Source organism: Bombus pascuorum, chromosome 13 (genome assembly GCF_905332965.1).
Source record: "Bombus pascuorum chromosome 13, iyBomPasc1.1, whole genome shotgun sequence".
Taxonomy (NCBI): Eukaryota; Metazoa; Arthropoda; class Insecta; order Hymenoptera; family Apidae; genus Bombus; species Bombus pascuorum.
In genome coordinates this window covers 8,968,203-8,992,665 of record NC_083500.1, presented here as the reverse complement: position 1 = coordinate 8,992,665, position 24,463 = coordinate 8,968,203, and the positions used below count along the sequence as shown (strand labels likewise).

Genomic DNA, 24,463 nt, shown 5'->3' with positions numbered 1-24,463 from the left:
CGAGAAAGGGGTGGGAGAGACCGAGAAACTCCAAGGTGGAGGTGGAGTGGAAAAGAAAGAAAAAGAAACCGACCGAATAGCGCGAGACGAGGCGAGGGGCCGCGAGGGGCGGAGGGGCAGGCATATATCCCGCGAAGAAACAGATAAATATAGATATTTTTCCTTTGGCTGGCCACCTGGGGAGAGAGAGAGAAAGAAAGAGAAAGAGAAAGAGAGAAGAGGTAAGGGTGGAAAAGAGAAACGGCCAGAGCAAGCGAGAAACCCTTGTGGGTGGTAGAAAACTGGGCTGGCGGGGTGTAGAGAGAACAGAGGGGAGGGTGTTGCACGTTTCCCGCCCCCCAGACCGAATTGGAAAAATGGAAATAATAAGAGTCGCCTCCTAGGGGGGTTGCATGGCGGGCTGCACGAACAGCCAAAGGGGTTGCAGCGGGGTGCAGAAACTGGAGGGTAGTTCTGGCTGTAGTAGGTGGGATGGGGGATGCCGAGTAGGGGTTGTGCGCAGTGCAGCATGCGCCCTGGCGACCGGCTCGCAGCAACACACATCGTATCTCGCGTTCGTGTGTGCGATAGCTTCTCACGTGTGTTCCTTCGCGGCGCGGAGGCAAGAAAAGTGGGGCTTGGGGGTGGAAGATCGAGAAAGGGGCTCTCGCGTGATGCGACGGGGGGAATACCTTGACGGGCACGTCGAAACCAACATGGCCACCAGTTCGAAAGACCGCTACATTCCGTACATAAATTAACCCTCCGAAGCGATGCAGGCAGACGACGCGCGCGCTCCACTCCGATTCTTTTGTTTCGCTCTAATAAAGTATCTGTGTCACGATGGAATTCGATTGCCGCCGCTCTCATCCCTTTGATCCGTCGCTCCTTTAATTCCCGTCTCCTTTCAATTACGCTTTACGACTCGCTTCCCGACAGAAATTCGAAAAAGGACATTCCTCTATTCAACGTAACCGTTTCCGAATATCCTGCCGGAGTCGTTCGCTTCTTCTATTATATACTTAAATCATTCTGTCGCATTCGATTTCCTGGAAACTGAATTCTAACGTCGTTCTCTGTCAATGGTTTTATATACTCGTCTAGCTGACTTATTAACTTCAAATGAATCAAGTATTAGTAGTGTTCGAAGAAGGTAAGAAACGAGATTTTCCGAAATATACGGAAGAAGAGTTTATTCTCTGGCGAACAGAGGGAACAACTCGTTGCGGAACAGTTCGTTCTAGTTTTCGCGACGGTGATCGAACCCGGCGGGTTCTTTGCTCGCGGCTCGAGACGATTGTTTGTTTGTTTGTTTGCCCGGGGATGGTTTATCGGAGGCGGTAACGAGACGCAGTTTAAGCGATGGCCTCCGATAATGGAGCCTGGGACCCCGTGCTCGTCCCGAATGTAAAAGTAATACGCCTAGCGAGACGGAAATCATCGTTTCTCTTCGAGCGCGATTTAAGTGATAAATGGCATCGTTGCGAGACGAACCCGGAACGGATGCGTTTCCGTTCTGCGGCTCTTTTCCAGCGAATTGAAAATTCTCCTGGTACCTTGGAGTTGAGAGGGTCGAACATCCGCGTGACGATCTTTTCAACATCCAATTTGACGTTTCCTTATACCTTCTATTTTACCAATTTCGACACAAGAACATCTTTCATTAATTTCTTTGACACAGAATATATCCTATATATACATTATATACCGTTTAATTGAAATAACAAGATGGGACCAATTTTACGCACCACAAGATAAACAATTTTCGCATAAAGTTTACAAATTACAAAATTCGATCAATTTCGACTGTACGAGAGAAACGTATAATTTATGACCTGTAGACCATCGATGTACTACAATGCAGAGATTACTCCTTAGCAACTCAGAATCCACGGTGACTGTATCAATTTAATCACACAGTAAGAAGCCTGACTAACTTGATTAATATCGATCGTTCCATTTTTCAACAATTAAACATCAATCGCACCCATGTACCGACCGAATGATAATGTGGCCAAAGTCCCAAGCTACGCGACCATCAAGATTCTTCGCCAAGTTCAGCATCACGAGCCACCCTCCTTATCCACTTTCTCTCCACGAACAAGAATCCTCTCTTTCGCTTAACAACCCTCGGCGATCAATGGCCATCGTATCCACCGCGAAATCCTCCACTTGTTATATATTATTGTCAATCGGTACGAAGCATTCAGACGAGGCTGGCCAGACTATAATATATGTACCGCACGCTAACCCACGGCCCATTCTTCCGCAAGGGGAACGAGTCTCGCAAATAACAGATGGGTCACATGGGCAGGTAATACCGTAGTTCCTTTCGAGTGGTATCAGCTTTTGAGGTTACTTCGAATCCACACAGAGACATACACGCGCGAGAAACCACACGAGAATTCACAAATACGCGCGAGTATACATACGTATACAAAGAGACACGCGGACGCGAAGAACACGTATACACGTGGAAAAGAAGTGGCCAGGAAGGACGTGACTTCGGCGACGTTCCGGAGATGCTGTTTCACGTGGTTGCATAAAAGTGCAACGGGAATCGGAGCTGTAGAAACGGGGCAGACAGTAGTCGCCTGCTACCTCTAATATCCTCTAACGGTGCATCCCCAAATTACCATTGTGCCATTCACATGCAGAATACCTTCACACTCCCGGATTCCACCCCTTTCTTTCTGTCTTTTCGGCTCTCGTCTAAGTAGCAGGATGATGGGAGCCACGACCTGTGCGCCTTTTCATCCGTCTGTGGGTTACGCGGCCGTTTCTTTCATCTCTTTTTCTTCTATTCTTTATTTCTCCTTTCTTTTCTTATCTCGCCCCTTTCGCCAGTGATTATTTGTGTTTTGGTTTTTCTGGGTGGAGCGGAAGAGGAGTTTCTCGGAATGCTTCCTCGGAGCTTGGTTTACGATTACCCGTATCGAGAACCGGAGAACACGAGAACTTGTTTCCTCGTCGCGGCCGAGGGTAGTAGGTTTACCGTTGTTGCACGAGAAGTCGGTGTTTCCTGTGTGTGGAGATGGTCGCGCGTTTCCCAAGCAAACGTTCGGATTAGCGGCGCTAGGTAGGAATTCGTAAATTTAATTTGACACTTATTTCCGTGCTGCGCGAACATTAGACAGTTTTCGAGAATGTCACAGAATCTCGATCATGAGAACGCTGAGAATGATTCTTTGTAAGAGAAACTGGGAAATAAGAGGAGAAACCTGTTTGAGGTTTTCTGGTTCTGTTCAACGTTAATACGTATAAAGTGGTTCGTAATAAAAATTCTAAGCAGAAAAATACAATAAAGATATTTAATCGCGTAACAACAACTAATTTATCATTGCACCATAAATAAACCTCTAAACCTCGTCAAACTGTAAAATTCGGATAAAAGAAGAAATAGGGTGGGAGAGAATATAAAAGGACGTTACTTTAAATCTCCTTCGACGATTAGAATGCTAAAAACCAGAAAGAAAAAATAGTACAAACCAGGTGAGAAGGATCTGAATGAATTAACCAAACATTTTCAAACATAGGCACAACACCATCAATCTCAAAGCAAATCTAAAGCGACTTAATTATCCTTGTACGTTCTGGTTCTCCATCAAATCCTCGAGAAACGAGGGAAAAATGTTTTAAGAGGCACAAAGAAGGTGAGGAACAGGAGGTATAACGATAATCTTGGTGTGATCGCTGGCAAGAAGCCACGTAGATTCTCGAGAGGGGCGAGCAGTCTGCTGATAAGACGCAAAATCCAAGGTTAACGGAAAGGGATGGCGGGGTGTATGACGATGTCGGGGTGCAAGGTGAAAATTAAAGAAGCGCTAAGTCGGCCGCTAAACTGAAGAACCACTTGTTGAGCAGCTTGTGGCGGCGGCACGTTGGTTACAGCTCGGAGGGGTTGGAAAGGGAGACGACGGGGTGGCAGGGGTGGTCCAGCTTCCACGGAGGCGGCAGGACGCGGATATGCAGATGAGGGGTGGCCACCCCCGTGTAACTAACTTCTAACTTTCGTGCAAAGGCCAAGCCAACAGCCTTCCACGTTGGTTTTATGGTCGCGATTCTACATCCTCCAACGTGCACCCTCATCCCTCTTTAAAGAAATTAAATCTGCGCGCTGCTCAACTGTTTAGAACGACGAGACTTTTCAAGTACAGCAAGCGTAAGGGGAAGTAAAGTCGTCCGGGTACGGAGATTCTTTTCAAACTTCCCTCGAGAGCTATCCTCTTCTTTTAGGTAACGATTCGATGTCGTCTTTTTCTTAATGGAAGAATCAGTGGAAAGCGGTGAATCCTTGTTCAAAGTTCTTTCATTTGTTTCAATGGATTTTTTAATCGTTTATTCGTGCAGATATTCGAATTTGATTTTCTCTCGTTATATATTTCTGTCACTGGTACTTGTTTGTGTATTTGTGTTCATGACATACATATGTTACATACATATGTTCTGTATATTACATATCGTCTGTACTCAAGTTAACTATGAGCACCATCAACTAGAGACTCTCTTATCGTTTATCTGCTCAAGTATTTAGTCACGAGACGTATCATTCATAGATATGAATTGCACCTTAGCACGTAGAATTATTGCTCGGAGCAATTGCTCTGAAATCCTCGTTTCATCCAAATATCAACTGCCTCGTCTCTTAACTTTCACGCGATCGCACGATTTTCCCTATTTTTTGAAAAATTTTGCAAAATGCGCGAGAGTAATAAAAATACGAAGAGTCAATTCCATCTGCGTATTAACTGTCTCACCCGTTAACTACGAAGATGCGACGTCTTAAATTACGAATCCCCGCAGCATTTTTCAAAGTGTGTAAGGCTAATTTATTCGTAGAAATATTTTGCCACAAAGTATCGAGAACGATGAAAGGAACGAAACCATTGGAAATCAGGTGGAGTTTGCTCGGCAGCCAACAACGTGGAATCCATTCGTCGAATCGCGGTCTCCATCGAACAACAATTTGACTTATCATCTTTCCAACCCTCTTACGCGGGGGTGAAATGCGTTGGCGATGGAAAAAGGTAGAAAACCGCGAAACAACGAGCATCTCGCGGCAGTACTTTTCCCTCTGCCGACGTTTTTCTCAGCGCTTCGTTGCCGAAAAAAAGCCGGGGGAAAGGACGCCTGGCGCCAGCACGTCGGCGTCGACGAGTCTCGACCCAGATACCCCGTCGTCGTCGTCGACGACGTCGTCTCCTCCGTGGCTCCGGCTTTTCTTATTTCTCCCTTTTGCCCACCCATCGCGAGCGCATCCTCCAACCTCGTTGGGGTAGGTTTTTCCACCCCTCTGCACCTCCACACAAACTCAACGCGCGCTTGTGTATCCACCTTCCACCCTTTTGCGTACGACCAAGACATTCTACGTTTGTCCTACGGTTTTTTTCTTCATGTAAACGTTTAGTTTCTTACTTAGACGATAAGCTTCGTCAGTGGTATGCGTTAAATGTTCACTGAACATTAATGAACTTTTAATAATTCGTAGAAACGTTTACAACAATTTTAACGAGTCGAGTTTAAATGAAACTATCCGACTGTAAAATTTGTCCATTGTATTTCGTAATTTTTGAAATGTCGTACGCTGTTGCTTATTTTATTAAGTCAGAGCGAATATTTGAAATTGTCATAGCGTAAATTCCTAGGTAGGATTTTTCAAACTCCGTTTTGCTATTTTTTAACGAGTCCACCTCCAGCGAAATTATCTCGCTTTACAATTTCTCCGCTATAGAATTTTTGAAACTTGGTTATTTTTTAATTAGCCAATCCCTAGCAAAATTATGGAATTACGTATACTGTAAAATTGTTCCACCACGGATTTCTTCGACATTCCGCTTTACTAAATTAATTAATACACGTTTCTAACGAGTTTGTAATTCTCAAGAATAAAAGAATGTTTTTAGAGGACGAATGCTTTCGAAGTTGAAATATCAGCGAATTTTCGGAGCTTACGAAGGAAAAGTGAAGGATAACGAATTACGATCGATCAACGGAATGCGTGAAATTCACGAAATAATAGGCGTGTGTAAATAGAGATAAATTTAAGAGAAAAAAGGAATTTGAAACGAAGCTGCATACGTTGATAAGAATTCCCGCGATGATTGAACAAATGTGAAAGGATCGAATGAGCTTTTCCAGCCTTTCTTGCAACCCTTTCTCCTTCGAAGATTTTTCTTCGCTGGCCCAGTTCGACCTCATTGGTTACCGTACACCCCGTTCTACCCCCATTTTACCACACGAAAAACGCCTGCGTTATTTTTTCCCCTTTTCCCCGTCCATCTTCACCCTCACGGATCCGCGATTCTCAGAGACCAATCGTTTCTTCGATTTACGTGATTGCGAAAATTTTATAAAAATTACAGTCCAAAAAAAAAAAAAAAATTCAAGAAAAATTAATCTTTTTCCAAATCGAAGAAATATCCAGGAAAAGAATATCTCGTAAATTTTGCAAGAAGTAAAACGATGTTTCGATATCATATTTTCAGCATCGAGGTTGCCTTAAGTTGATTAAATATTTCCAAAATCATTTACGTGAATTCTACATAGAATAAAAATATAACCCACCTGATGTTAACAATGAAATGTATCAACTTCTGAATAACAACGTAGTACCGTATTTTTTTTGCGAATAATCGAGTAAATAAATCTTCCTTTAAAGCAACTGAAAAAATATTTTCTATAATTTTGAAGAAAGTAAAATTACTCATCTATTTCCTGCGAATAATCCAACAAGATGAACGGTTCCACAAATTACATACTCAACAAAATATTTCGCAAATTCCACAAGAAGTAAAAACGTATTCTAATAGCGGTGAGACTAAAGAAGAAAAAGAAAAAAAAATATATATATATATAGTTTTCAATACGGATATGGTGTACCATTTTTTTGTAGACGAAGCTTTAAGATGCACACGATGGTTGCGTGTGCACGTAACACACGTGCGCGACGCATAAAATAATAAATTAAGCTGTACGATATGATCAAGCGGGGCTACGATTGGTCGTTGTCGAGAGAGGGCCCCTTTTATTATTTCTCTCTTCTTTTTCTTTTTTTTTCTTTTTTTTATCGCGCCGTACGAATCTCTCTGCTGGCAACCATAGGGGCTGAGCATTCCGGCCATCTTGAATTGCAAATACGTGTCGGATCGGAAATAATGAAACGAAAGAAAGAGAGGAAAAAAAGATATTGCGAAGCTGCAGTTGCAAATAACTCGTATTTTATTTACATCGCCGACATTATCACGCCACAATGATTTTCTTTATTACTAAATTCGTGTAATTATATTATTCGTTTCAACCGGGTGAAACACGGATTCATCGTTCGCCTCCAACGTTTCACACTTGAATAAATAAACGCGATAAATCGTAGCGTATAGTTTTTTAGCTGCTATATAGCATACGCTTTTTATTTCTTTCTAACCACACGATCAAATATACATATACTTACGTGCTTGGTATTAGCGTCGTAAACTACCGTCAATATTCTACTAATTAAATATCAATAATTTAATAAGTGTGATCCAATGAATAGTGGATTATGTTGACGAGACGTAAACAAAACAGGATAAGAGTAGAATCGCAATGAGCGCCACATACTCGAACCAAAGAGGAGAAGAAAAAAGAAAAAAGGAAAACAGAGCGATAAAAAGCGATCGTCGGACGGATAAAAAGCGACTATGGCCTGTAAGATGTAATCAAAGTCCACTAAATTACACGCGAGTCTACTTTCGATCAATCAAACGGACTATTAGATTAGAATGTACGTCATCGAGATAAAAAGGTGGCTGCAAATGTCTTTGAACGAGCTAACGACATTGTTTTCCGTGTTTAAGTTCTTCGCCATTTTTCCAACGAATCCCTCCTGTGTTTCAGATTGCACGAGAAAATTACGCGACCCTCGTTGTCGCCATTTGCCATCGCTGAAGGTCCAATTCAAAGACCCGATTGATCGATATTAACGTTCCTCGATAATTCAATCATTGTTCCAAAATACTCCAATCGTACGAAGAACAGAAATTTTCAATGTATATGTATTACACAAAAGTAAGAATAAAAATCAGCCGAGAAAAGAATTAAAAAAAAAATACTGTGAAATTTGTCTTCAAGTTAGAGACCATGAGGAGATTTTGATAATGAAACGGTAAATGTGCGGGTGCGTGTTCAACTTGCAACTTTTCATATTCATTTTGAAAAGCAAGAATGAAAGTGCCCTAACAAAGAGATGGCAAGAACTGCAAAATCTCCAACGAGTTGGCTGTACGCGCATTCGATGCTTTACGTTGATGGTAAAACAGCTCGAAAAGAATTCGAGCGCATGGCCCCTCGCTTTCGACAAATTAATCGAGAAATTACGTTCTTGGCGCACTAGTTTCTCATGTTTCCAACGTTTTTATTACAATCTCCAGCCGTGGAAATATAAAAAAATACCATTAGCAAACGAGAATAACCAAAATTTTATCAAAAGAAATTGTGAAACTTGGATATTTCAAAAAAGCATGGTATCAATGTCAAAAAAGTTTGTGAAAAACTGCTTCATTCTTTGAAAACAAAGGCTGAGATTCTCTCGGTGCTGCTTTACCAGCAACTTAAAGCATCCAACGTACGTACGATCAACTTAGTCGAGATTTCGCAGTCTTTGCCATCTTTTTCGCAAAATTTCTCCAAGTTACACCCGACAAGGAGATTTCAACAATTTGGCAATTTTCATAAGCAAAGATGTGCTACAAAATAAAACTGAAAATTGCTGAAATTTCTCGAAGCCAAGAAGACTTTAATGGCGCACTGACGAATGATCAATTGAAAAATTCCAATTTCGTGCACTTTATGGGAAAATTCGAGGCATTTGGAGAGAGTAGGAGTTAGCACGGACGATGCTTTCAATTTATAAAATTAAGTCCCGGCTGAGGAGAAACAAGGGGTTCGGAAACGTGCGCGGAAGTCGATCGATGGAATCCCATGTTTTGAATCGAGGATACACGGTAAAGTGGATTGCTTCTCGGGATCTCTCAGCCTTGTGTCTCAATAAACCGTCTCCTTATTGCAACACCGTACGCCAGAAACCTCGATCCTCGTGATTCATATTAATCGGCTTAACCGATTACCCTCTGATAAGACGAACTTGAATTCCTCAATAAGATCGATCTGGTTGAGAAGTCTGGAAGCAGGCGAGCTCTCTAGGAGCCTGATTAAATCATTTCGCTTAAGAATTCCGATCCAAGATCGATTATTACACAATGCGTTTAATTCTCAGCAGATTCGTTCGCAGGGAACAATGAAAGTTTAAATTCAGAGACTCGAAGGAAGCGTGCCTTAATCCTCTTAAAAGCGTATCTCGTTGAACGAGTCTGTTCAAGACAGTGCAGAGCAAGTCAATTAACCAGGATAACGAAATTAACGCCCCTCACGGTGTGATTATTTCTCAAACAGAAGCGCGATATTCTACACCTCCTCTGCTGGAACACGGAATTACAAAACTCTTTCTCCAGCCATCGATTCTCGTGTCTTTGGCAAGTAGATTTCTTACTTCTAGAAACATACTGACACATGTACGTCCGTGTGATTGATGTTTCTTTAACGTGGATCAGATCAATGATTAATAAACATTTCTGAATATGTACAAATATTTATGGGTATAGATAATCTCGACCGAATTTTCTTATCAAAAAAAAAAAGAAAAAAAAAAAAAAGAAAAGAGGAACTAAGTATCTCTTATTGATTTTGATAACTTGGCCTTCTAAAAAAGTCTTAGTATTACGTATATGTATAACACACTGGCTATACACAGTATATTTTTCCGAGAGATAGAAAATAACCTAATGAATCTAGCCTTAAAAACCTCAAACCAAAAATGAAGATTCTTCGTTAGAAAAAATTCCTAATTACCGCAAAAACAAGTGTTCCAACCGACACGATAAACTTCCTAATTTTTACGTTGATATCAATAAAAAAAAAAAAAGAAGGAAAGTTCGTTTTCACATTGAACGATAATTCGCTTAAAAAATCGGACCGGAGGATCGACGAGGGTGAGAAGCAGGGGTAGCAGTGGCCCGGATTTCGCGGGGTAAATATGCATCCCAGGCGTGCAAGGTAAATTGTTGAAGAGTTGGGGTGTCCTTAAGCTAAGGTAAAAGGTTGTCTGGGGCGGCGTCTAGCCGTGTCTATCGATTATCCTCCATCTTCGTCTGTCTCGTCCGATCTTACCGCCCCTCTGCACGCGCCCCACCACCGAAACCCCTTCTCCACCCCCTCTGTCTCTCCTCCTTCTCTATTTTCGATCCACCATCGGCCACCCCCTTGCTCCTGACCTGTCGCAAAACCACCCACGCACTTACGCACGGCACTTCTTACGCGATCCTTTCGTACTCTTTCGACGACTCTTGCAGATGATAAGCGAGGGTTGAAATTAATCGAAAATATCAGACGGGAGAACCAGATGAATCAAATTTCCAATTTTTCTTTTTTTTTTTTTTTTTTATACTATGCATCAAGCTTAACCAAAATTCAGCCACAAGCTTATTAAAATGTAAACTTTTTTTTAAAATTCAGCAAGTGAAAAATTCAGTTAAGCCGGCGGTAGGAAAATTGTTTTTTGAAATTTTATCCGGTTTTGGTTATGACCGGAGCGAATTCGAGGCGAATTTTAATTTCCTCTGAAAACATGTATTAAACGTTTGACTTAAAAATTGATCCTATGACGTAGTAAATATTTTAATCGGTAACTCAGACTTTTTCGAAAGCCCAGAATGTAAATATTATACGCGAACAGAGACTCAGTTTGAACACGGAAAATGCAATAATGTACCCGCGAACGGTTAAAAAAAATTCCTTTTCGTGATCTATTTAGGTATAATAAAACGGTGAAAGGATTGTGTGTGCAAATCGAATAATAATAAGAAGAAATAAAACAGTCATCTAGAAAAAGCTCGTAAGCTATGGAATCCAAGAGACTAATTTTTGGAATTTTTGTCTCCGTTTAACACTCGCATCACGTAAAAATTACTAAACGGATTTCGGTGGTGTTTTCTCTGTTTTATAGTTGAGTATTCGGGAAAGAGAATCGGATACGTTTCACCTGAATCCATTTTGTCGAAGTTGAAAAACAGCCTGGCATCCGAGTTGTATGCGCTGCCATGTTTGGTAAAGGTCGAGCAACGATGGCTAATTATTTACGTGGTTTGTTGCGAAATCGAATGTTTTTCAATTTAATATTCCTTACCACGGAGCACGACTGCTGGAATTAATATAAAAAATACATAACTACTCCATTCGCAAAAATTCATCTGCTTAAAAATTGCTCCATATATTCCTGACCGCGCGATCGATACAAACAAATAACAAAAACATTGAAATGTTGCTTCTCTTAATAATCTCCTCTAAAACAAATGAAAAATAACATAACAAGCCCTCAACTTCCACCAGACATAATCAACTTATCACCTACTTTTTTAAAGACATATACCACTGAGCCTACCAGATCGTCCTCGTTTTTAATTATTAAAATTTTGCTATTAAAATCCTTGTATTTGATTATACAGCGATATTGAAATCGAAAGACCGCCAAGGATCTCCTTGTCATGCGATTTATAATTACAATTCGTTTTATAATTGTTGAAGTGGTCACCACTTCTAAGAAAACTCTACATCTGATCTTTTTAGTTTTCTCAAACACCGAAGCCACCGACTGCGTATTGACAAAAGACTGGGACGAAGGCAGACCATAAAGAGTACGACTGCTGGAATTAATATAAAAAATACGTAACTACTCCATTCGCAAAAATTCATCTGCTTAAAAATTGCTCCATATATTCCTGACCGCGCGATCGATACAAACAAATAATAAAAAACATTGAAATGTTGCTTCTCTTAATAATCTTCTCTAAAACAAATGAAAAATAACATAACAAGCCCTCAACTTCCACCAGACATAATCAACTTATCAGCTACTTTTTTAAAGACACATATCACTGAGCCTACCAGACCATCCTCGTTTTTAATTATTAAAGTATTGTTACTAAAATCCTCGATTTATAATTACAATTCGTTTTATAATAGTTGAAGTGGTCACCACTTCTAAGAAAACTCCACATCTGGTCTTTTCAGTTTTCTCAAACACCGAAGCCACCGACTGCGTATAGACAAAAGACTGGGACGAAGGCAGACCATAAACAGTAGACAGGCGACGATGTTTTCAGGGCTTTCGGTCATAGGGTAACACTGCTAGCGTGCGCATCAGATCCAGTTCAAATTATATTCCTATTTGCATTTACACTTCTGTATTAAAATATATTTTCTACCTTACAATTTATCCACGCGCTCCTTTGTTCACACATCTAATAATCTCAACGATAACAATAAATCATCGGAATTCTACGGAAAGCGAGCACAACAACTAAAAATTCATTCGCAAGTTTCTTTCACGAGCCTTCGTCGATGAGCATGATGATACTTCCGGATACCTTGAAATTTGTAGCTGGCAAGGCTTGTAAGAGCGGAACTCGATTTGAAGAGTTCCCTTGTTGGTGGAGCTCGAAACGTTTACCTTTATACTTTGGGGGATGGACGAGAGCTACTTGCCTCTTCGGCAGTTTTAATCGAGGGAAGGTATCAATCCGAGGAAGGAGACTGTTGGTCAGCTTGTGGGTTTCGTCGAGAGAATAATCGTCGAAGGCGGCGAGTGTAATTGGCGAGTAAACTTTGAACGCGTTTAATTTTTAGTAGATTGGGTGAGACAGGTGCGAGCTTTAAAGCGGAGACGATTTAAACGCGGCTAACCCGTGGGGAAAGTTTTCGCGTACGTGTTCGATTGCATCGGAAGAAATTCGCCTCTTCTGTCTAAGATTCCGCGGATGTTCGGGAAATTCTTAGCTTCATGATCGGTAATCTGCTGTAATTATATAAATAGATAGTTGTGGAAATGGAAATTCTATCGTAAACTCTGATGGAAATTTGTTCGTAAAGTAAAAATAATGAAACGGAGGAATTATATGAAAAATACGATGCAATTATTGTTTTTTAATATGCTCGTTTTAGTGGAAAGAAAAATTTAATTTAATTTGTGAAATGCAGCTGATCTCGGAACGTAAGAGGATTATATCGACAAACCATGCCCAGTGCTATTATCATAATCGTAATTACTACCGTCCCATTTTATTATTAATTACCTAATATAACTTTGGAAATTCCACCGTAGAAATTGGAAACTTACCAACGTTGATAAAATACGCTAGAGTTTTGAAAATCTACAGTCCCGCGACTTCGCGTCAAATGGAAGTTCGTCGCGATTCGAGACACGAATTCCAAGGTAATTCCGAACGTAAACCGTAAGAAGAGTCTAAGTATCGAGAAACCAGCCGAAAGCTACGTTCGCTGCAACTACGAATTACACCTTTACCAATTGCTTTCTATGATTTATCCCATCGCGAAAACGATAAAAATTTGCAAATGAAAAATTGACGAGATACGACAAACCTGTAAAAATACAAGCACGGCTTGTGTTCGAATAAAAATGTAATATAATTCATGGAATCCAGTTGATGGCCGAGATGGCGTAGGAAGACCGTACCGAGGAATCAGCCCGAAAATCAAACGTATTCGAACGACAGACCGCGTGTGGGTGTTTGACAGTGTGCGAGTGACGGACAGGTCGTGACCTAGGCCGTCTTGAAGGGCAGACATTTTTTAATCGATAACCTGGCCCCGCTCCTCGTCCACCGACACCCTGCAAGGCGCACAGACGGTGAGGTAGTTATCCCTGGCTAAAGAGCAGTAGTACGGCGGAGGGGTTGAAGGGGTGAAATAGCCCGGGAGAGAATCGTGGAGGTGTACAGACGCAACTGTACTTCGCCACCCCCGCGCCGGCAGCCTAAATAAAGGCCCATCCTTAAAGCGGACCGGCTCGAAAACATTGTTAAAGGGGATGGCGCGCCGAAACTCAGCGAGGTGTAATTCGACCAATAGGAAAAATTGTGCGACACGATCTTCTTGTATTATAGTAATCGAGGGAGGGCAAGATTTTATTGCAACTTTTTGGAAATTATGGAAAGTTTGCTGGTTTGTGATTAATATTACTTTTGGCAGCTTTCATCGGCTAATCACTGGCCATCGAATTCGAGATAATTGAAATTTTCAAGATTTACGATATATTTTTATTTTTGTTTCTTTCTTTTTTTTTTTTTTTTTTTTTTTGTAAATTGCGCGTAACGGTAGAATTGATTAATTAGTAAGATGTTTTATATCAATTTGCGTTTTCTGTCTTTGGCTTGATACTATCGCGATTTATATTTTATGGCTCGTTGTTTTGGCAGATGTTTAACATTTTTATTTTCCAGATACAATGCGGATATTTTCAGTGGCATACAGGTTGCGTCATTTGTCTCGTTACGAGTGTTAGGAATTTTTTCGATAGAAGGAACTGTTTTTAGAGAAATGTCTTCTCTGACATCGATATGAGCAGCCAGAGTTTGTCATTTATGATGCAGTTATTAGAAAAATGAAACATTTTCACGCGCTTCCAATCGATGGACTGTGATTTAGTAATTTAGCTGGAAAATAATTCGTTTGATAACGTTCGTGATATTTTAGTTATCGTGGGAAAGTGACTGGATACTAATAATACGAAAAAATTGAATCTTCCACGATTATCTGACTGATCGTTAAAATCCCGTGGTAATTGTTTATTTTTCCATATTAAACCGAGAAAATGGATAAAGGATGGCGGCGAAAAAGATGAGAAGCAGAAAAAGTGCATCGAGAAACGGCTGGAATATGATAAGGGGATGGAAAACTTGGGGGCACGAAACGTCAAAATATTGTTTTTCCATTCTTTTCACGAACGACGATGGCGAGACAAGGTGGCGACGGTGTTTTCAGAAAAAATACACCCGCCTCTGCCCGCGGCTGTCGATCCTGTATTTTTTCCCCTCTGTGCCTTTTCCCATCCTATACTTTTTCTCGTTACGGAACAGAGACACCGGCTGCTTGCAAATTTCCAAATGAAAACAACGTTCAGAAGTGAAATCGAGTCAGCTTCGCGCACACGTTGTGTCCATTTCTCTGATCATTCGTGAAAAACCTAGCCGAAGGAAAGAAGGGATTATAGAAGGCCAAGATTATTCCTTTCAAAATCCTCTCCATTTAATATCTCCGATCTCGTCTTGTTATATTTTACACACTAACAAGTTAACAGTAACATACAGTTTGGAAGACTGTAACGCAAGATTCGTAAGCAAATTCAGTTGGTTAAACCAAAATTTGTAGATTGTAGATATCGTAGATTGCTTATATTATATCATATTACAAGGAATCGTTCGTGCAACAAAAGTTTACAATTAATATAAATAATATAACGAAACGAAAAGCTTAAGAAGTCTACGGTCTACGTTTGTATTGACGCTAAACAATTGTACGCATCTACTGGTCGCTTGTCCATCTAGCAACGTCGTCGATTAATAAATTATCGCGCAAGGAAAATTAAGGAAAAATCCTTCCAACGATGAAACAAATCACCGTGTACATTGATAAAGACAGTTACCGTATCAGTTCCCAACAATAATCGCAATAAAGTCAACTCATCGAGTCAACGGGTGGAAGAGGGTGGAAAGTTCGATCGGTTCGACCGATGGAGAGACGTTTCCATCGCGATCGACAAAATAATTCATGGACTAAGTCAACCGTGGCAGTACTCGTCGACTCTCTCATTCCGACTCCATTTTGCTTTTATTCCATCTTCCTCGTGCAAGTATCAAGAGAAATCATTTGACGATGGCCAATCGATAAAACAAAAATCGGCAGAAGATACTAAATGGGTGTTAATGAACAGTGAATATCGAGAATAACAGGCAAAGGGATGGGAAGAAGGGGGGAAAAAGGCAACAGAGAAACGTCAATGACTCGTTAGTGGAAATTTTATTGATAGTTTTATTCATGGGGCGACAGTCACCTGTTGCACAAACAGAGCAACGCGAATGCACTTGCTGTTAAGCCGAAAGAGCGTTGCATTCCCGCTGGCGCATTGATTAAAAGCTCATCCTTTTCGATGGCACTTTCCCAAATTTCCCTTTAACCGAGAGGATTCTACTTAAGCGATGTAATAGCCGTCGCTGCGTTTTACCAATAAACGCTAATTTGTCCGGGATTACTCAATTTTCTGAAAACCGTGAAGGTAAATATGACTGTTCAAATGATCGTTCGTTTTACGCTAATCTCTTTCTCTTTTCTCCTTTTTCTCTTTTTTTCTCTCTCTCTCTCTTTTATTTCAATGTGAAGCGACACACGAATTTTTAGCTGTTGGTCATTGTTTAAAATGATATTTAAAATTTGTCGAGGGATGGAAAAACAAGATTCCCCCGTCGCAACTTGTTGCAGACAACAATTGGTTACGACAATAGAATTGTGGGGTGAGTAGCGAAAAAAGTTGTTTGGTCCAGCTCTCCAGCCAGAAAAATTCACAACTGGGACAAACACCGAGACAAACGTTTCCCCTCTTGACTTTTGCAAAATCGACGTTCATTTTTCCAGCGCAATTGTTTTTCGAGGAAATATGCCGAAAAGAGAACTTTAAAAATATCTCTCAACTATTTTCATGGTTTTAGTAACTTTTCCAATATTAATACGTTGTTCCTTAGTTTGGAAAAAGATTCGACATTTGCACGTTTCTTCCCTTTCGCTTACAATTTCTGTCTGCGATTCCAAAGGACGATATATCTTTTCTTCGCGCGAACGAAAGATTTTGAAAAGCGTGGAGATTGAACCTTTCAATGGAAAGTAGATTTTTAAATACTTTCGTAATTAGAAAATTGTTTTCTTAAGGTAATTCGCGACATCTGAACCACGCGAACGATATTCGCGATTTCTCCGCAGGATAATCGAAATTAGTTGCTCGAAGGGTGAACTGCGCTTCTTCAACCCCTATTGTAGGGGTTGGTAAACGGACCACGTTCCTCCCTGCATTATCCACCGAGGATAAGGGTGGCCAACTACAGAGATTCTTGGGGGTAAACCGAATTCTTCCGCATCGTGCGGTGGTAATTTCTCGGCTGTGTTCGGAAATGTATCGCATAAAATTCTTGTAGATATTTTCTTAAGGAACCCAGCGTTTGACAAAATTTCACAAAAAGAATTCATAGTAAGCTAAACAGCGAAAATATTCTACGTCTATTTATAATCTATAAACGTTCTGTGATATTATACAATAATTTTTATATTCTAACGTAACTGAAAATTAACAGTACAGTTTCTTCGACCACAAAGCATCGAAGGAAAAAGAGAAAATATAGTCGACGCCCGTTTCTGCGATCGTTCAAAATATTTTGAGCATTCAAAATTATGTATATTCGGGTTGCATTAAAAATTTACGCTAAACTTTGATAAACCGTAAAGGAGGAAAGGCAGAAGAGATCAAAGTATACTTGGAACGACTCTAATGAATAACTGAAGGAGGCTTGAAAGCAATAACTGCAGCTCATCTCATGGAGATCCTCGTGAAACTTTTCTAGCAACAGACGAGACGAGAATATATTTATGACACTGATTACGTTACTGCATTTGTATACAATCCCGTGTAAGCGATCTTGCAACCTTTGTTCCAAAGGCGCAGACTGACCCCGAATTTAATCAACCGGCCTGCTTTCTCTGTCGTTTAAATGCACCGCGATTGCAGCAATAAGCGTTAACCAACCTCAACATCTGACTATCGACGTAAAATTGCGACATCGGTGGCGGCAGATCATCGATGCGAAATTTCGAGAAAAATAAAAAATTCTTCGATGACGATGGATCTTCTACCGTACGACATAAAAGTATTTTTAATTAGAGCGCAATTCGAGAAAGCCATCTAAGAATTTTTATATTTATTTCTTAGAAATACGGTAACACCAAGAACTTCAATTTCTACAGAGGATAATAAACTTTGAAAAATCGTGAAAATTAAAAAAATGTTAATTCGTAAAGAGAAACACAGTTGGCTCTTAAACGAGTTTCTTAGAAGCCAAACGGCTCAACTCCGCTTTCTATGAAGTTTTCTATTATTGAATCACACGCACAAGTATTACTGAACGTCTTGAAAAACAATTTATTTTCACGAAGTTATTTATCCAAAAGAGATAGCGCATTCCATAAATAAGTAATCGCAAATTCCATGATAAATTACAAAAAAATGGTATTTGTAATTGTCATTTTTCTGTACGTTTTAATTTATGGAGTTTATCAACGTGTTTTCTCAGAGTCTCAAGTATTGATCCTCGCGCTCAAAAGATATAACGAGACTGACTAAGGAAAAATAACAGAGGACAAAAGATTTTGTAATTTTTACAAAAGCAACGTGTTAATATTTCAGAGTATTGTGCTCTATGCATGGGAACGGAGCACAGTTAGTAGCATCATTGGACAACCTCGACCTCCTCGACCCACTCTAGTATTCTACAGCACGTGATCAGCAGGCACTCAACACCAAGCGCTGTTCAAAATGATACAACAGTACACCTGACTGACGTGAACCAGTTGACCCCTGGTTGCTTTGCATTACCATTAACCCATCGAGTGCTGCGTAGATGAATGACACCGTCTTTTCTTTTTTTTTTTTTTTTTTTTTTTTTAACTGTGTGCAAATTCGTGGAACTCGCGTTCCATATCGCGACACGAACAGATTTATATTACGTCATACCGTATGAACTGTGTTGAAAAACGTTTAAAACATACTGTATCAAACGCGTACACACAATGGAATTAAGAAACGAAGAATCGCGTTATTAAATTGAAAACATCGTTTCTTGGAAATTCCTTCCATCTTTCGAAGAATAATATTATCTTATATAAGCGTTCGCTTTCTAACTACCACGAGTGATATTCGCACGTGAGAAAATTTCAGAACAGAGGAGACATTAGAAAGAATCGTCTCGCTAAATGCGACAAATTCTCAAGGAAACCTTCCGACACGTAAAACCAGTAGATACAGGTCGTACAAAAATTGAACAATTCCAAAGAACAGCGGCTATTTACGATTAACCGATTCGCGAGAAAACCAGAGGACAAGGAAACGCCTCTCGTCAAATTCAAAAAAAATTCCCAAAGAGATCGTAAATAACCGAAACGACGTGCACCGCTTTCTATATCGAGCGATTCTCGGCATTTAAAAGTCCTTTGGTTTCTAATTATGTGGCGCAAAAATCCAGACGAAATTGGTGCCAATAATACAGAGACCGCGAGACGTGTCATTAGCAATGCAACCTCTCGATCTTCGATCGAGATCGCTTATCGCGCCACGTAAATCACGACCGCTTCTTTTCAACCCTTCCTCCGCCTCCTGTGACCTCCCCTTTCCCCTTGGGCGGGGGTAATTAACGCCTGAATCTGTACATGCATCGTCCCGAACGTATTTCGAGATCAATCAGCTGCTCGCTTATTACGTTGCTTTTTTTTTTTATTTCTCCTCTCACGTGTCCTCTCTTTCTCTCTCTCTCTCTCTCTCACTCTCTCTCTCACTTCTAGCGAATTCACGTAATGGATCGTTAAAGACAGGTACGACGGTGCATTAAGTGCAATTTTGCTACTATGTAGTGGTCGGTGCACGTCGTCATTAACTGGCTTGGCAGCCGGAGAGACGACAAGGGGAGCCGGGAAACTGGCCTCCGGGGTTACGAACGCCGGTTCAATGCCGAATCGTGATTGATTGGCAACTTGTAACCTTCCTTTACATCCTAGATTACACGCATGAAAATGACGACGAATCGTGCGCGATTCGACGCGTGAATAACTTCCTTCTGAAGGATCGTTCTCTCCGCTACCGATGCTCACCGTACACGTGTATGTAAATTTCGATGCTTTGTGAACGCGTGCAAAAGTCACATGGAATATGATAGTTTAATGGAAGAGACCTTAATCTAAGTTAGGAATTTGATTCGTGCGACGAATGAGTCGACTTGTGTTATTTCTGAACTTTCCTATTCCATGTTCTCGATTATGTTTATAAAAATATGAATCCGCAGTAGCGGGGTTTCCCCTGCTAAGTTGCGCTGCGCGATATACTTGCAGGAACCTTAATTGAAAAGAAAATTATTTACGACGAATTGTACTTTACATATAATGTAATGTATGTAAATTTCGATGCTTTATGAACACGTGCAAAAGTCACATGGAATATGATAGTTTAATGGAAGAGAGTTTAATCTAAGTTAGGAATTTGATTCGTGCGACGAATGAGTCGACGTGTTATTTCTGAACTTTCCCATTTCACGTTCTCGATTATGTTTATAAAAATATAAATCCGCAGTAGCGGGGTTTCCCCTGCTAAGTTGCGCTGCGCGATATACTTGCAGGAACCTTAATTGAAAAGAAAATTATTTACGACGAATTGTACTTTACATATAATGTAATGTATGTAAATTTCGATGCTTTGTGAACACGTGCAAAAGTCACATGGAATATGATAGTTTAATGGAAGGGAGTTTAATCTAAGTTAGGAATTTGATTCGTGCGACGAATGAGTCAACTTGTGTTATTTATGAACCTTCCCATTTCACGTTCTCGATTATGTTTATAAAAATATGAATCCGCAGTAGCGGGGTTTCCTCTACTAAGTTGCGCTTCGTGATATACTTGCAGGAAGCTTAGTCGAAAAGAAGATTATTTACAATAAATCGAACTTTACATGTAATTGAAGAAAAGAGAAGCGATCGGTAGAAAAGATGTCATTTCTCAAGCAGATTACGTGGAGCCTCGTGTATACCTAGATGAGAAACCAATAAGAAAGTTTCATTTATTAACGCTAACCTTAGCAGGCCTGGTCAGTCGACCGGTTTCAAAATTTCGTTTCAAATTCTACCTTCATCGTTCTTTCTTTCATTCGTCTAACTTCCTGTGAATTCTTATATTAACAAAGATTGAGAAATTTATTAATAGATGATATTCGTTTACACGATACATTACGAGCAGATTCTGACTAATCCAGTAGAATCGACAACTTGCCAAAGTTCGTCTATCTATTGGAGTATTTATGTGTAGAGGATGGTTGATCGGTGAGGTTTAATGGACGAGATTGTTCGTTGTTGAAACCGTAGAATATATTTTAAATGATAAATTAGCATATAGATAATGTTCGCAAAGACGCTCGTACTATCCGATTCGCTAAGACAGTGTATAAGTCGTAAAATAGGATCGCTAATGACTCGTTAATTATATCGCTGATAATTCGTTGATAATTGGTTGATAACTGATCGACAACTGACTGTAATTATTACCACCTAATGACAAAAGCCGCAATCACTTATTTGGCAACCTAATATCTAAAAGGGAAACTACAACCGTAGGGCCACGATCACTGACCCTAAATTTAGCAACGCAAATGTTTCGCAATTAATATCCGCAATTAGTAACGTAACTCGTAACTGCTGTGTTTATGATCGCGTGTAACTAGGATCTAGAAATTACAGATGAAGGCAATTAAAGAATCGCCGATTTGTTGCCATTAGCTGATCTATCGGCGGGCGATCGTCGTTACGATCCAGCGACGTCTGCGCCGAGATCTGTAACATCGGATCGCAGGCTTCGAATGGAAGGTAGCGGTAAAAGGTGGACGAAGATGTGAAAATAAACGAGAGCAGGTCTATAATATCGGCGAGCCGAGTTATTTGCGTGTGTACGATGCAACATACGATTTCACCGCGACACTTATTGCGAGAAAAAGGAAACGAGGGAAAAAGCGACTATTTAATCACTCGTTTGTAGAGTGGATGATATACACTTGCAAAAATTACGCGCTTCGATGCGTTGCATCCGTGAAATGGACGTTAATTTACGGTAAAAAGGTGCGTTCAGTCGATTCGAGTAACGCAACATGAGACGTAGGATATTATTACAAAGCGAATATAGAAAGTTTCTATTTTAGAAAAATTCGAACTCGCTGTCGATCCTTCGTGGCCCGATTTATCCTATTTTTACTGCTCTAATTAATTTCGATGCAATGGCTAAGTAATACGTACGATAATTTTAAACAATTTTATCAAAAATTGCAAAATGCTCGGCTAACTTTCATTCGTCGTTTGTGTCAATTTTACATGTTGCGATAAATGTAGAAAAAAAAGAACAAAAGATCAGAGAAGAAATAAACGAAGAATAAAGTTTCTAAAAAGTCCCGCAAGTTTGATAACCGTGTAATAATTCCTTTTGTTTTTTTTTTTTTCTTCTTAAATAATCAGGATAGTAGTGGAAAACCTGTAGAACCCAGGAAACGCCTAAAAACGGGATTGTTTCGTGTTTGACTGGAGAAAGAAAAAAGAAGACTATATCGGGGCGTTCATCGTGCGATTTTTCCACCGTGCAAGCGTCTTTAAGTCGCGCCGAGTTCCGGTTTCCGGAAGAAGTGTCCCCCTTCTGTCCGCTCCGAACCTTCGGAATCCTTTTCCAGAAATTCCCCGGAATGGAAACGCGTCCCCCGGAGCACGCAGCCAGAGATTTAGGGGAGAATTCGTGGATTAATGGCATCCCCTATGGCATAAACGACTGCGGCTTTTCCTCTCGAATTCGCGAACCAAGATCGGACAGCTGATATAATTTGTCCATTCTCTTTCCTCGCTCTGACCAATATTCCTTCTTCGTTTCTTTCTCTCTCCCTTTGTCTTGTTTAAAAATGGTACTCGATTCGTATCCACCTTCACAAGAAGTATCTCACAAGCTCGAAGAATTGTAATAAAAAATATTCGGGAACTCTTCTTTTCTGATTAAAAATGAACTTGCGTTGCATTAACTTTCACACAGGAAGCATCAGCGATCTTGAACAATCCGTATTTTTATACTCGAAATTAGACGGAATTATCCTATCTATGCCATTGTATTTGCATCGGAGTACTTCAAATTAGAAGATCTCTAAAACGGGACACTTTGTGCTAAACTACTTCAAGCTTGGACCACTTCAAGGACGATAGGGTTCAAGCAGAACAACGTTTCCAGATCCCAGAAACGCTACGCTTGGGAAAAAATCCAAAAAGATCCAAGAAGAACAGCAACAACATCGTAGGTTCGCCGATGCGAAGCCTATTTTTCCCTGAATCAGACTGTTCGGATGAAGCAAAAGATGAACGCTGGAAATTGGCGAGACGCGTAACAGGGTAGGTCAACCCTCTGCAGCAAAAGACGTCGGCAAAGGCAGCCGTCTGGCCGACCAGCCAGAACGGAAATCGCGTCCGGTCAAACGGTGCCGTCCACCCGCGGTCCCGGCGGGAAAATATTTTCTGTTTTTACGTGAGGGGTCCCTCGCGAGAGTCCCCGTTAAAGAACGGAGGTGGGGTGGCCGTGGCGGCCGAAGAGAAGCTGAAGCCGACGCTCAAAATTCCGCGGCGGTGCCTTTTGTCCCCGCGATGCCTCGCCTTCTCCCTTTTTGCCACGGTTAGACGAGCAGAAGCGGTCTGCCCTTTCTTCTTCGTCTTCCTCTTCGTCCTCTGCTTCGTCTCTCGGTAGTCCTCCGGCGAGCTAAAGGCATCGCGGATGACGAGAGAGAAGGATAGTGAAACGGAGAGAAGAAGAGGAAGAAGAAGGGGACCAAGGGCCCAGAAACTCTTCTCATCTTCGTTCGACTCGCTTCGAGAGGATACTCGTTCCGATTGACTAGCACGCGCGCGGATTCGCCTTGAGACCAGGTCCGGGCATCAATCTCTCGTCAAACCTCGTCGACTAGTCGTAGAAATGCCGACACAATGCCCGTTCGTCGATCGTTCCGCGGTGTCTCTTTCTCTCGTCCGATGGCCCCTTCTGCATCGTCCTGTCTCTCATCGCGTTTCTCTCTTTCTCTTGGAATTTCGTTCCGACCAGCTTCTTGCTCTATTTCTATTTTCTGGCTACCCCACCGCTTTTCTGTGTCCGTTGGATTCTTTCGAGGTTTTTTTCTTTCTTTTTTTTTTTCTTTTTTATCAGGTGAGTCAGGATGAATTTTAGAGGAGAAAGACTTTCGAGGGCATTTTTCCATTTGAAACTTTCGATCGTGAAGCTTGGGACTCGCGAATCACCGAACTCCGAATTTACGAAACTTTGAATCTTCAGACTGTGGCACTTTCCAACGTCTACACCTTCGAATCTAATGATCTTCGAATTAATGGAGCTTTGAATCCTTGCATCTTAAAATTTCTTTCTCAATCTTTGAATCTCTGGATATTACAACCTTCCAAGCATTCCATGTTTACATCTTACAATTCCTCCAACATTCCATCTTTGGACTTGTGAATCTCTTGATCTTGGAATCTTTCAATCTTCGAATCCCTCGATATTTGAACCTATAAATTTCCTGATAATTTTTATTCCTCGAAATCCCACGCTGAGAGACTCCAAAGCTCCTGTTCCTTTTTTCCCTTCAAGATCAAGATATTTACGAGAGTAAGATAATTCACAGTTTTATGGTTTACGAGGTCCGTAATTCGGGTTGCGGGGAAATCGGAGAGTGGACGAGAGAACGTTACGTAAAAGTCGAAACGAGCGGAACAGGAAGCGGTGGACAAAGCGGTCG

At 40.8% G+C, this 24,463-nt stretch overlaps 1 protein-coding gene across 1 annotated transcript in view; it reads right to left on the bottom strand.

Annotated features, from left to right (window-relative positions):
- The window catches only part of LOC132913716 (zinc finger protein rotund-like), a 244,776-nt gene that overhangs the window by 171,177 nt on the left and 49,136 nt on the right, over positions 1–24,463 (bottom strand). The gene's annotated exons all lie outside the window — the stretch shown is intronic.